At 39.9% G+C, this 10980-nt stretch overlaps 1 pseudogene; it reads right to left on the bottom strand.

Annotated features, from left to right (window-relative positions):
- Positions 1–7184: 7184 nt before the first annotated feature.
- Positions 7185–8192, bottom strand: LOC101121130 (RNA 5'-monophosphate methyltransferase-like; annotated as a pseudogene).
- Between the last annotated feature and the right edge of the window lie 2788 nt (positions 8193–10980).

Genomic DNA, 10980 nt, shown 5'->3' with positions numbered 1-10980 from the left:
AACAGGAAAAAACACCACCATTCATTACCTCTTTTTCTTAATTTTCCCTCCTTGTCCCTGAACCAAAAATTGTACAGAATTTGGAATGGCTAAAGCTAGTGATGAAGATGATGTTAGTGATTTCTCTTGTAACTCTGGAAGGCCATAGATCTCAAAACCTTGAAATCAATGCATTCTGTATTTCATATCTCCCTCTTGTGGCCAAAACTTAATCTTCTGGCAAAATTTCTGCTTTTCACGGACCCTCTTCCAAAGTTACATCAAAAACAAGGGATTATTTCTCACCATTTACTTATTCCTACAGTCAACTCATTAGAAGTAGGAACCTAATTTCTATGAATTCATCTGCTTTATGTGTTCAGCAGTTATAGAAATCAAGATATTCTTGTCAATACTGAATGGTTGGATTGTTGCTGTTGCCCTCTTGTAGCTGGAATCCATACAAGACTTCAAGGCCTGTTCTATTTTTGTTTCCTCAGTGCGTGATAATTGTAGGCAGAAATTTAAGAAATCCCTGAATATGTATGTTGACAAAGTTATAGTCTTACAGAAGATGATAAAATGAATAAAATCTCAATAATTTCCATGATTATGATGTTTGGGTATAAAGAACAAATTGCAACTACCAGGAGTAGATAATGCCATTGGAAAAGTAAATTAGAAAAGTATTAGGAAATACATGTGATGGTGATTTGTAACAGTAATGAAAGAGGAACTTCTTAAGCAGCAAACTGAAAAAGCTGTAGTGTGCTCATTTAAAAATAGATTTCTATGATTATCATAGCAGGTGCTGTTTATCATCATTAGCATTTTGTGATATAAAAATTTTAAATGAACTCATACTTTCCATGGCACTACTAAAATAAAACTAAAGGAATACTTCCCCCATATTTTTCCATATTTCCATTTTAAAAATAAAAAATAGAATTAAGTATGACAATTCAGAAAAATGAGCAAATTATAAGTATTCAGCTCAATAAACTATCATAAAGTAAGCACATCAGGTAAACGCCAACCAGGCTAAGAGACAGAGTACTGTCTTCATTCCTCTCTCAATCAATGCTTCCTTCCTTCTTTCCAAGGAGGATACATTATTCTGACTTCTAGCATCATTTTGGCTGTTTTAAAACTTTACAGGAAAGTAGTTACAAAGCATGTATTCTTCAGTTTTTGGTTGCTTTTGCTCAACGTTAAATTTGACAGTCATCAGTGCTGCGGTGAGCTACAGTTTTAAAATTTTAATTGTTATATAGTATTCAATTTTATGAATGTGTACTATGTGATAACCATGATGGTGGGATCACTCAGCTAGAGCCAGACATCCTGGAATGTGAAGTCAAGCGGGCCTTAGAAAGCATCACTACGAACAAAGCTAGTGGAGGTGATGAAATTCCAGTTGAGCTATTTCAAATCCTGAAAGATAATGCTGTGAAAGTGGTGCACTCAATATGCCAGCAAATTTGGAAAACTCAGCAGTGGCCACAGGACTGGAAAAGGTCAGTTTTCATTCCAATCCCAAAGAAAGGCAATGCCAAAGAATGCTCAAACTACTGCACAATTGCACTCATCTGACACACTAGTGATGTAATGGTCAAAATTCTTCAAGCCAGGCTTTAACAGTACGTGAACTGTGAACTTCCAGATGTTCAAGCTGGATTTAGAACAGGCAGAGAAACCAGAGATCAAACTGCCAACATCCGCTGGATCATCAAAAAAGTGAGAGAGTTCTAGAAAAACATCTACTTCTGCTTTATTGACTATGCCAAAGCCTTTGACAAAATGTGGTCCACTGGAGAAGGAAATAGCAAACCACTTCAATATTCTTGCCTTTAGAACCCCATGAACAGTATGAAAAGGCAAAAAGACAGGACACTGAAAGATGAACTCCCCTGGTCGGTAGGTGCCCAACATGCTACTGGAGACCAGTGGAGAAATAACTCCAGAAAGAATGAAGAGACGGAGTCAAAGCAAAAACAACACCCAATTGTGGATGTAACTGATGATGGAAGCAAGATCTGATGCTGTAAACAGCAATATTGCATAGGAACCTGGAATGATAGGTCCATGAATCAAGGCAAATTGGAAGTGGTCAGACGAGATGGCAAGAGTGAACATCAACATTTCAGGAATCAGTGAACTAAAATGGACTAGAATGAGTGAATTTAACTCAGATGACCATTATATTTACTAATGTGGGGAAAAAAATCCCTTAGAAGAAATGGAGTAGCCATCATAGGCAATAAAGGAGTCCAAAATGCAGTACTTGGATGCAATCTCAAAACGACAAAATGATCTCTGTTCGTTTCCAAGGCAAACCATTCAATATCATGGTAATCCAAGTCTAAGCCCTGACCAGTAACGCTGAAGAAGCTGAAGTTGAACTGTTCTATGAAGACCTATAAGACCTTCTAGAATTAACATCCCCAAAAGATGTCCTTTTCATTATAGAGGACTGGAATGCATCAAGAAACACCTGGAGTACAGAATGAAGCAGGGCAAAGGCTAAAAGAGTTTTGCCAAGAGATCGTACTGGTTATAATGAACACCCTCTTCCAACAAACAAGAGACGACGCTACACATGGACATACCAGATGGTCAACACCAAAATCAGACTGATTATATTCTTTGCAGCCAAAGATGGAGAAGCCCTATACAGTCAGCAAAAACAGACTGGGAGCTGACTGGGGCTCAGATCATAAACTCCTTATTGACAAACTCAGACTGAAATGGAAGAAAGTAGGGAAAACCACTAGGCCATTCAGGTATGACCTAAATCAAATCCCTTACGATTATACAGTGGAAGTGAGAAATAGATTTAAGGGACTAGATCTGATAGAGAATGCCTCATGAACTATGGATGGAGATTTGTGACATTGTACAGGAGACAAGGATCAAGACCATCCCCAAGAAAAAGAAATGCCAAAAAGGAAATGTCTGTCTAAGGAGGCCTTAAAAATAGCTGTGAAAGGAAGAGAAGCACAAAGCAAAGGAGAAAAGGAAAGATATACCCATTTGAATGCAGAGTTCCAAAGAATAGCAAGGAGAAATAAGAAAGCCTTCTTCAGTGATCAGTGCAAAGAAATAGAGGAAAACAATAGAATGGGAAAGACTAGCAATCTCTTCAAGAAAATTAGAGATACCAAGGGAACATTTCATGCAAAGATGGGCTCAATAAAGGACAGAAATGGTATGGATCTAACAGAAGCAGAAGATACTAAGAAGAGGTGGCAAGAATACACAGAAGAACTGAACAAAAAAGATCTTCATGACCAAGATAATCATGATGGTGTGATCACTCACCTAGAGCCAGATATCTGGGAATGTGAAGTCAAGTGCGCATTAGGATACATCATTACAAAAAAAGCTAGTGGAGGTGATGGAATTCCAGTTGAGCTATTTCAAGTCCTAAAAGATGATGCTGTGAAAGTGTTGCACTCAATATGCCAGCAAATTTGGAAAACTTAGCAGTGGCCACAGGACTGGAAAAGGTCAGTTTTCATTCCAATCCCAAAGAAAGGCAATGCCAAAGAATGCTCAAACTACTGCACAATTGCACTCATCTCACACGCTAGTAAAGCAATGCTCAAAATTCTACAAGCCAGGCTTCAACAATATGTGAACCATGAACTTCCAGATGTTCAAGCTGGTTTTAGAAAAGGCAGAGTGATCAGATAGCCAACATCTGTTGGATCATGGAAAAAGCAAGAAGAGTTCCAGAAAAACATCTATTTCTGCTTTATTGACTATGCCAAAGCCTTTGATTGTGTGGATCACAACAAACTGTGAAAAATTCTGAGAGAGATGGGAATACTAGACCACCTGACCTGTCTCTTAAGAAATCTGTGTGCAGGTCAGGAAACAACAGTTAGAACTGGGCATTGAACAGCAGACTGGTTCCAAACAGGAAAAGGAGTACGTTAAGCCTGTAATATTGTCATTCTGCTTACTTAACTTATATGCAGAGTACATGTTGAGAAACACTGGGGATGAAACACTGGGGATGAAGCACAGGCTGGAATCAAGCTTGCCGGGAGAAATATCAATAACCTCAGATATGCTGATGACACCACCCTTATGGCAGAAAGTGAAGAGGAACTAAAAGCCTCTTGATGAAAGTGAAAGAGGAGAGTGAAAAAGTTGGCTGAAAACTCAACATTCAGAAAACTAAGATCATGGCATCTGATCCCATCACTTCATGGGAAATAGATGGGGAAACAGTGGAAACAGTGACAGACTTTATTTTTTTGGGCTCCAAAATTACTACAGATGGTGACTGCAGCCATGAAATTAAAAGACACTTACTCCTTGGAAGAAAAGTTATGACCAACCTAGACAGCATATTAAAAAGCAGAGACATTACTTTTCCAACAAAGGTCCACCTAGTCAAAGCTACGGTTTTTCCAGTAGTCATGTATGGATGTGAGAGTTGGACTACTAAGAAAGCTGAGCGCTGAAGTATTGATGCTTTTGAGCTGTGGTGTTGGAGAAGACTGTTGAGAGTCCCTTGGACTGCAAGAAGATCCAACCAGTCCATCCAAAAGGAAATTAGTCCTGAATACTCACTGGAAGGACTGATGTTGAAGCTGAAACTCCAATACTTTGGCCACCTGATGCAAAGAACTGACTCATTCAAACAGATCCTGATGCTGGGAATAATTGAAGGCGGGAGAAGAAGTAGACAACAGAGGATGAGATGGTTGGATGGCATCACCAACTCAATGGACATGAGTTTGAGTAATCTCTGGGAGTTGGTGATGGACAGGGAAGCCTGGCATGCTGCAGTCCATAGGGTCACAAAGAGTTGGACACAACTGAGCAACTGAACTGGATTAACTGAACTGATACTTTGTAAATATTCAATTACTGTTGATAGTAAAGTAAGTAAAAGTCGCTCAGTCGTGTCCGACTTTTGAGACCCCAATGACTATACAGTCCATGGAATCCTCCAGGCCAGAATCTGTAGTGGGTAGCCGTGCCCTTCTCCAGGGACTATTGATAGGCATTTGAATTGTTTTAGTTTAATGCTATTAGAAATAATGATATAAGGAATGTTCTTGAATATGTCTTTTGGTGTACATATGCAGGGATTTCTGTTGGCTATAAATTTAAGAGTGGATTTGTTGGGCAGAGCTGGCTTCATGGACATGAAACTTGTACAATTGTACAATGCCCTGTGCTCATGTAAGTTCAGTTCTTAGTTTAATGCTCTGTGATTGCTGTCTTGAGGACTTCTTCTTTATTGAATTATATTTGATTTACAATATTGTGTCAGTTTCATCTGTACCACAAAGTGATTCACTTACACATTTATTTATGTATATATTCCTTTTTCCAATTCATTTCCATTGTAGGTTATTACAAGATATTGAATATAGTTCCTTATGCTATACATGAGGTCCTTGCTGTTTATCCATTTTATATGTTATAATGTGTACTGCTAATTTAGCCTTCTCTGCTTCCCCATTAGGGTAACCATCAGTTTTCTGTTTCTGAGCCTGTTTATATTTTATAAATAAGTTCATTTGTACTATTTTTAGGACTCCACATGTAATTAATATCATATAACATTTGTCTTTCTCTGTTTGACTTACTTCTCTTAGTATGGTATACTCTAGGTCTATGTATGTTGCTAAAAATGGCACTATTTCATTCTTTTTTGGCTAATATTCTATTATATATATACATATATATGTATACATACACACATATTCCACATATTCTTTATCCATTCATCTGTTGATGGATGTTTAGTTTGCTTCCATGTCTTCAGTTCAGTTCAGTTCAGTCACTCAATCATGTCTGACTCTTTGTGACCCCATGAATTGCAGCACGCCAGGCCTCCCTGTCCATCACCAACTCGCGGAGTTCACTCAGACTCACGTCCATCAAGTCGGTGATGCCATCCAGCCATCTCATCCTCTGTCGTCCCCTTCTCCTCCTGCCCCCAATCCCTCCCAGCATCAGAGTCTTTTCCAATGCATCAACTCTTCGCATGAGGTGGCCAAAGTACTGGAGTTTCAGCCTTAGCATCATTCCTTCCAAAGAAATCCCAGGGCTGATCTCCTTCAGAATGGACTGGTTGGATCTCCTTGCAGTCCAAGGGACTCTCAAGAGTCTTCTCCAACACCACAGTTCAAAAGCATCAATTCTTTGGTGCTCAGCCTTCTTCACAGTTCAACTCTCACATCCATACATGACTACTGGAAAAACCATAGCCTTGACTAGACAGACCTTTGTTGGCAAAGTAATGTCTCTGCTTTTGAACATGCTATCTAGGTTGGTCATAACTTTTCTTCCAAGGAATAAGTGTCTTTTAATTTCATGGCTGCAATCACCATCTACAGTGATTTTGGAGCCCCCCAAAACAAAGTCTGACACTGTTTCCACTGTTTTCCCATCTATTTCCCATGAAGTGATGGGACCAGATGCCATGATCTTAGTTTTCTGAATGTTGAGCTTTAAGCCAACTTCCCCACGCAACCCCCCACCCCCACCCCGCACAGGGTATTCTCAATCATATTTGTCACTTTTATTATATATAATTGTATATACTGTATACAATCCCACTTCATTCATTTCATTTGTACCAGTTCAATTTTGAGTTCATGATTTAAATCTTTTAAACACTTTGTAAATGCTAGTCAATGTATCTTGGCTAATACTGTATCTGTGACTGCCATGCTCAGCCTGGGCGTGCTGGAAACTTGACCTGCTCTGGAAAGATATTTTTCCTACCAAAACTCTCCTTTAGATAGGCCAGTGACTTTTCATTCCAGACTGTATTGTGAGGTTTTGCCTCATAGACAGGATAAGTCTAGAAGAAAGCCTGAAGAAGGCAGATCAGATTCAAGTAGGCCAGGGAACAGACACACCCTAAGGCTAAACTTGTCTAAGTTTTCCTAAATAATCACCAAAAGCAGCCCCTTCCATATCCCAGAAGCACTTTCTCCAGTTCACCTTCTGCCAGACAGCCCAGGTCATTGCCCCTCAAATATAGTCTCCTCAGGGATCATCCCCCAAAATAGGGAACAGATAATGATTTGTTTAGTTCCATGTCCTGGACACTTACAAAACTTCTGCCAGGTTTGGACGCTGCCTAACTACTAGGAGTTAAGGAGAATGAACTTAATTTTTTATATAAAACTCTTTCAATATCTCTATCCTGGTCTTACCATCCTCCCATCTCACTCTCTCCAGAATCTTATTTTGTTCCGTTATTTTCCTCTTCTATCAGTGACCCGGGGATCGGATGAGTCTCTGTGGCTTGTTTTGTCCTGAAGAGCAGAAGGCTTCGGTCCCAGCTGGTGTTGCCAAAGCAGCATACTAATTCCATGCCATGGTCCTGGGTCAAGATCTGCACAGTCTGAATGGCCATATCACCTCCGATGGCCAGGGAGCGGAAGTGGTCAAAATCCTGGAGGCCCAGCTTCCGGAGACGCCTTGCAGCTGCCCGGTAACACTTCCAGGGCTGTGGCTCCACAAGGAGGTAGGGGCATAGGTAAGAAAGGTGGGCCAGGAACTCCCACAGGCCTTGGTTCCCATGGTTCAGGTGAATCCACATGGTTACTGACATGCAGAAGCCAATATCAAAAACTGAGCGTCCAAACTGGCTCAAGAAAGAGCTCAGGAGAACTTTCTGGGTCCTTTGATTCATGAAGTCCAGGGTAATAAAAGTCAAACCATCAGGAAGAGGGCATTCTTTTTCAGCTCGTTCCACCAGGACTGGATCTATGTTGCAGCAGAGGAGATGGAGTGCTCTTGACGCATCTAAGCAGGCCTCCCCATCATGTAGGGAAAGGAAATGTTTGTATAGAGCCACACTCAGATCCCCGGAGTTACACCCCACGTCGAGCCCCAGGATCGGCCTTGTCTCGGGACTGAGGGAAGAAGAGCCGACGAAGCAGCTCCGGGGGTAGGAGGCGGAGCCGTTGCTCTGGAGGGTGGAAGCGGGAATGATGAGGGAAATTTCCGAGCGGGGCTGCCCTGGATTCCAGAACACGCCGTTTCTCTTCCGCCTTGGCCTTCTCAATGCCTCCCGTGGCCTGCTCCGTGGACAACGCCATTAGTCTCAGTCTCTAAGCCAACTTTTTCACTCTCCTCTTTCACTTTCATCAACAGGCATTTTAGTTCCTCTTCACTTTCTGCCATAAGGGTGGTGTCATCTGCATATCTGAGGGTATTGATATTTCTCCCAGCAATCTTGATTCCACATTGTGCTTCTTCCAGCCCAGCGTTTCTCATGATGTATTCTGCATAGAAGTTAACTAAGGAGGGTGACAATATACAGCCCTGACGTATTCCTTTCCCTATTTGGAACCAGTCTGTTGTTCCATGTCCAGTTCGAACTTTTGCTTCCTGACCTGCATATAGGTTTCTCAAGAGGCAGATCAGGTGGTCTGGTATACCCATCTCTTTCAGAATTTTCCAGTTTCTTGTGATCCACACAGTCAAAGGCTTTGGCATAGTCAATAAAGCAGAAATAGATGTTTTTCTGGAACTCTCTTGCTTTTTCCCTGATCCAGCGGATGTTGGCAATTTGATCTCTGGTTCCTCTGCCTTTTCTAAAACCAGCTTGAGCATCTGGAATTTCACGGTTCATGTATTGCTGAAGCCTGGCTTGGAGAATTTTGAGCATTACTTTACTAGCATGTGAGATGAGAGCAATTGTGCAGTAGTTTGAGCATTCTTTGGCATTGCCTTTCTTTGGAATTGGAATGAAAACTGACCTTTTCCATGTCTTAGCTATTGTAAATAGTGCCACTATGAACACTGGGGTACATGTTATCTTTTCAAATTAGAACTTTCATCTCTTCCTGCTTGAAATTTTAAATTTTACCCTGAAACTTGTGTTTTGTAATTGAAGCCTAATGGATTAATGAGCATGCGCATAGCAGAGGAGAAAAGTACAATGTCCATGTTCACAGTTCCTGGGGTTTTACCCACCTGTGACTGAATGCCTGCAAGCACAGAATTCCAGTGGAGCCATTATTCATGGAAGTTCAGTAAGATTCAAAACAACTTTAAGATAAATGTGTTACATCTACAGACTGAAGAGAGTAAGTGGGGGATGACAGCCTTGAGAGGCCATGCTTTCGTTTGAATCATAATTTTCATCAAATGCAGGGAGAAGGTAATGTATTCTAAGAAATATGACTTTGTTTCATTAGCCAACCGCATAACTTTGAAAATGATGACAGAGAAGGAAAGGGAAAGATAGGAGAAACCCTAGTGTCGTTTCTTTTTAGTCCTTCCTTAGTAAAGTCTAAAGTAAGCCAAAGGTAGAGAATGTAGATAGAATGTGAAGTGAAATAAAAATAGCAGAGTTAGTTTTGTGCAGTTTCCACTGTTTGGGAGAATAAAGTGCATCTGCATGTATGAGCTATAAAATACAAATTGTGTAATATTGCTGATTCCACAGCTGAGTCAAAGGTCTATAGGTTCACTTAAAACTGGCATTGTACAATACAGAGATTAATTATAAAACTCAGGCTAATAATTTAAAATCTTAATTTTTCTTTACTTAGAAGACATTAAAGAGAAAATAAACAGCATCACAACAAGTTGCCAGAGAAACTGAAAGGAAAATTATTTTTGTTCTAGTACCTTTTGCAGCACTTTTCTCCTGCTCTTTGAACAACATGTCCCATAGTTTTATTTTGTATTGGACTCACAAATTATGCAGCTAGACCTGCTACATAGGGCTGTAGGGTGTGCATGACCATTTTAGAAAATATTTTTTCAAAGTGTTTTACTAATTTAAACTCTACCTGAAGAGGACAAAGTTCTTGTTTTGTCCTAGTCAGCCAGCACTTGATACTTAGATTTAGGTACTCTGATGGGCCTGTTGTATTTCCCTGAGGATCAGTGGGATTGAGAGCCTTTTATATGTTTGTTGGCCCTTTGGTCATCATCTTTTGTGAAGAATCTTTCTTAAGAGAACCATATGTAAACTGTGTTCTTTGTCTTTTTTTATTAATTAGTAAGAATCTTCATATATTCTGAATGTGCACTATTTGTCTGGGTTGAAAATATCTTCTCCCGCTTGTTATTACCTTAATAGAATCTTTTTATGAACTTAGATTCATAATTTTATCTAATTAATTTTTCCCTTTATAATTTTTGCTTTTTGAGTCTTGTTTTAATTATCTTTACACCATGAAGCCCCCTTGCCCCCCAGTCTTGGTATCATCCATGAAATCTGGAAGTTTTATTGCTTTACTGTTCATATTTATGTCTACAATACACCTGGACTTGATTTTTATTTATAGTGTGAAGCAGAGGTAATGTTTAACTTTTTCTCACATAAATATTTATTTATTTATTTATTTGGGCATACAGGCATGTGGGATCTTACTTCCCCAACCAGGAATTAAACTCATGTCCCCTGCATTGGAGGTACAGAGTCTTAACCACTTGACCAGGGAAGTCCCTCAAATAAATATTTTAATTTATCCAGCACTAACCTTTCTCAGACACTCTGCAGTGCTACCTTTTTAACAAAACAAAGGTCCGTGTACGTGGGGCCTGCTTTCTGAGCCCTCTGTTTCGGTTCATTGTTCTATTTGTCTCTCCTTGTTCCAGTACCACCTGCCCAGGGTATCTTGGTTATGGAAGCTTGATAATCAGTGATTCTTGATATCTTATAAAGCAGTTCTTCTAGTCATTTTTCCAAAGTGTCTTGGTTGCTCTTGGCCCTTTGTATTCCAATACAAATCTCACAATCCGTTGGAAAATTAACATAAGAATATAAATCTGTTATGACTTTTATTGGGATTGCAATTACTTACTGATAACTCTGAGATTTTCATCTTTACAGCTGAGGCTTTTAATCCCTGAATATAGTATATGTAAATTTTCTTTAATTTCTTTCTATACTATATTATAATTTTCCATGTAGGGCTTCCCTGGTGGGTCAGTGGTAAAGGGTCCGATTGCCAGTGCAGGGGACATGGATTCAATCCCCAGTCCAGGAGGATCCCA

This window comes from Ovis aries, chromosome 1 (genome assembly GCF_016772045.2).
Source record: "Ovis aries strain OAR_USU_Benz2616 breed Rambouillet chromosome 1, ARS-UI_Ramb_v3.0, whole genome shotgun sequence".
NCBI lineage: Eukaryota > Metazoa > Chordata > Mammalia > Artiodactyla > Bovidae > Ovis > Ovis aries.
The sequence above is the reverse complement of the archived record's forward strand: the minus strand, read 5'-3'. Positions and strand labels throughout refer to the sequence as shown.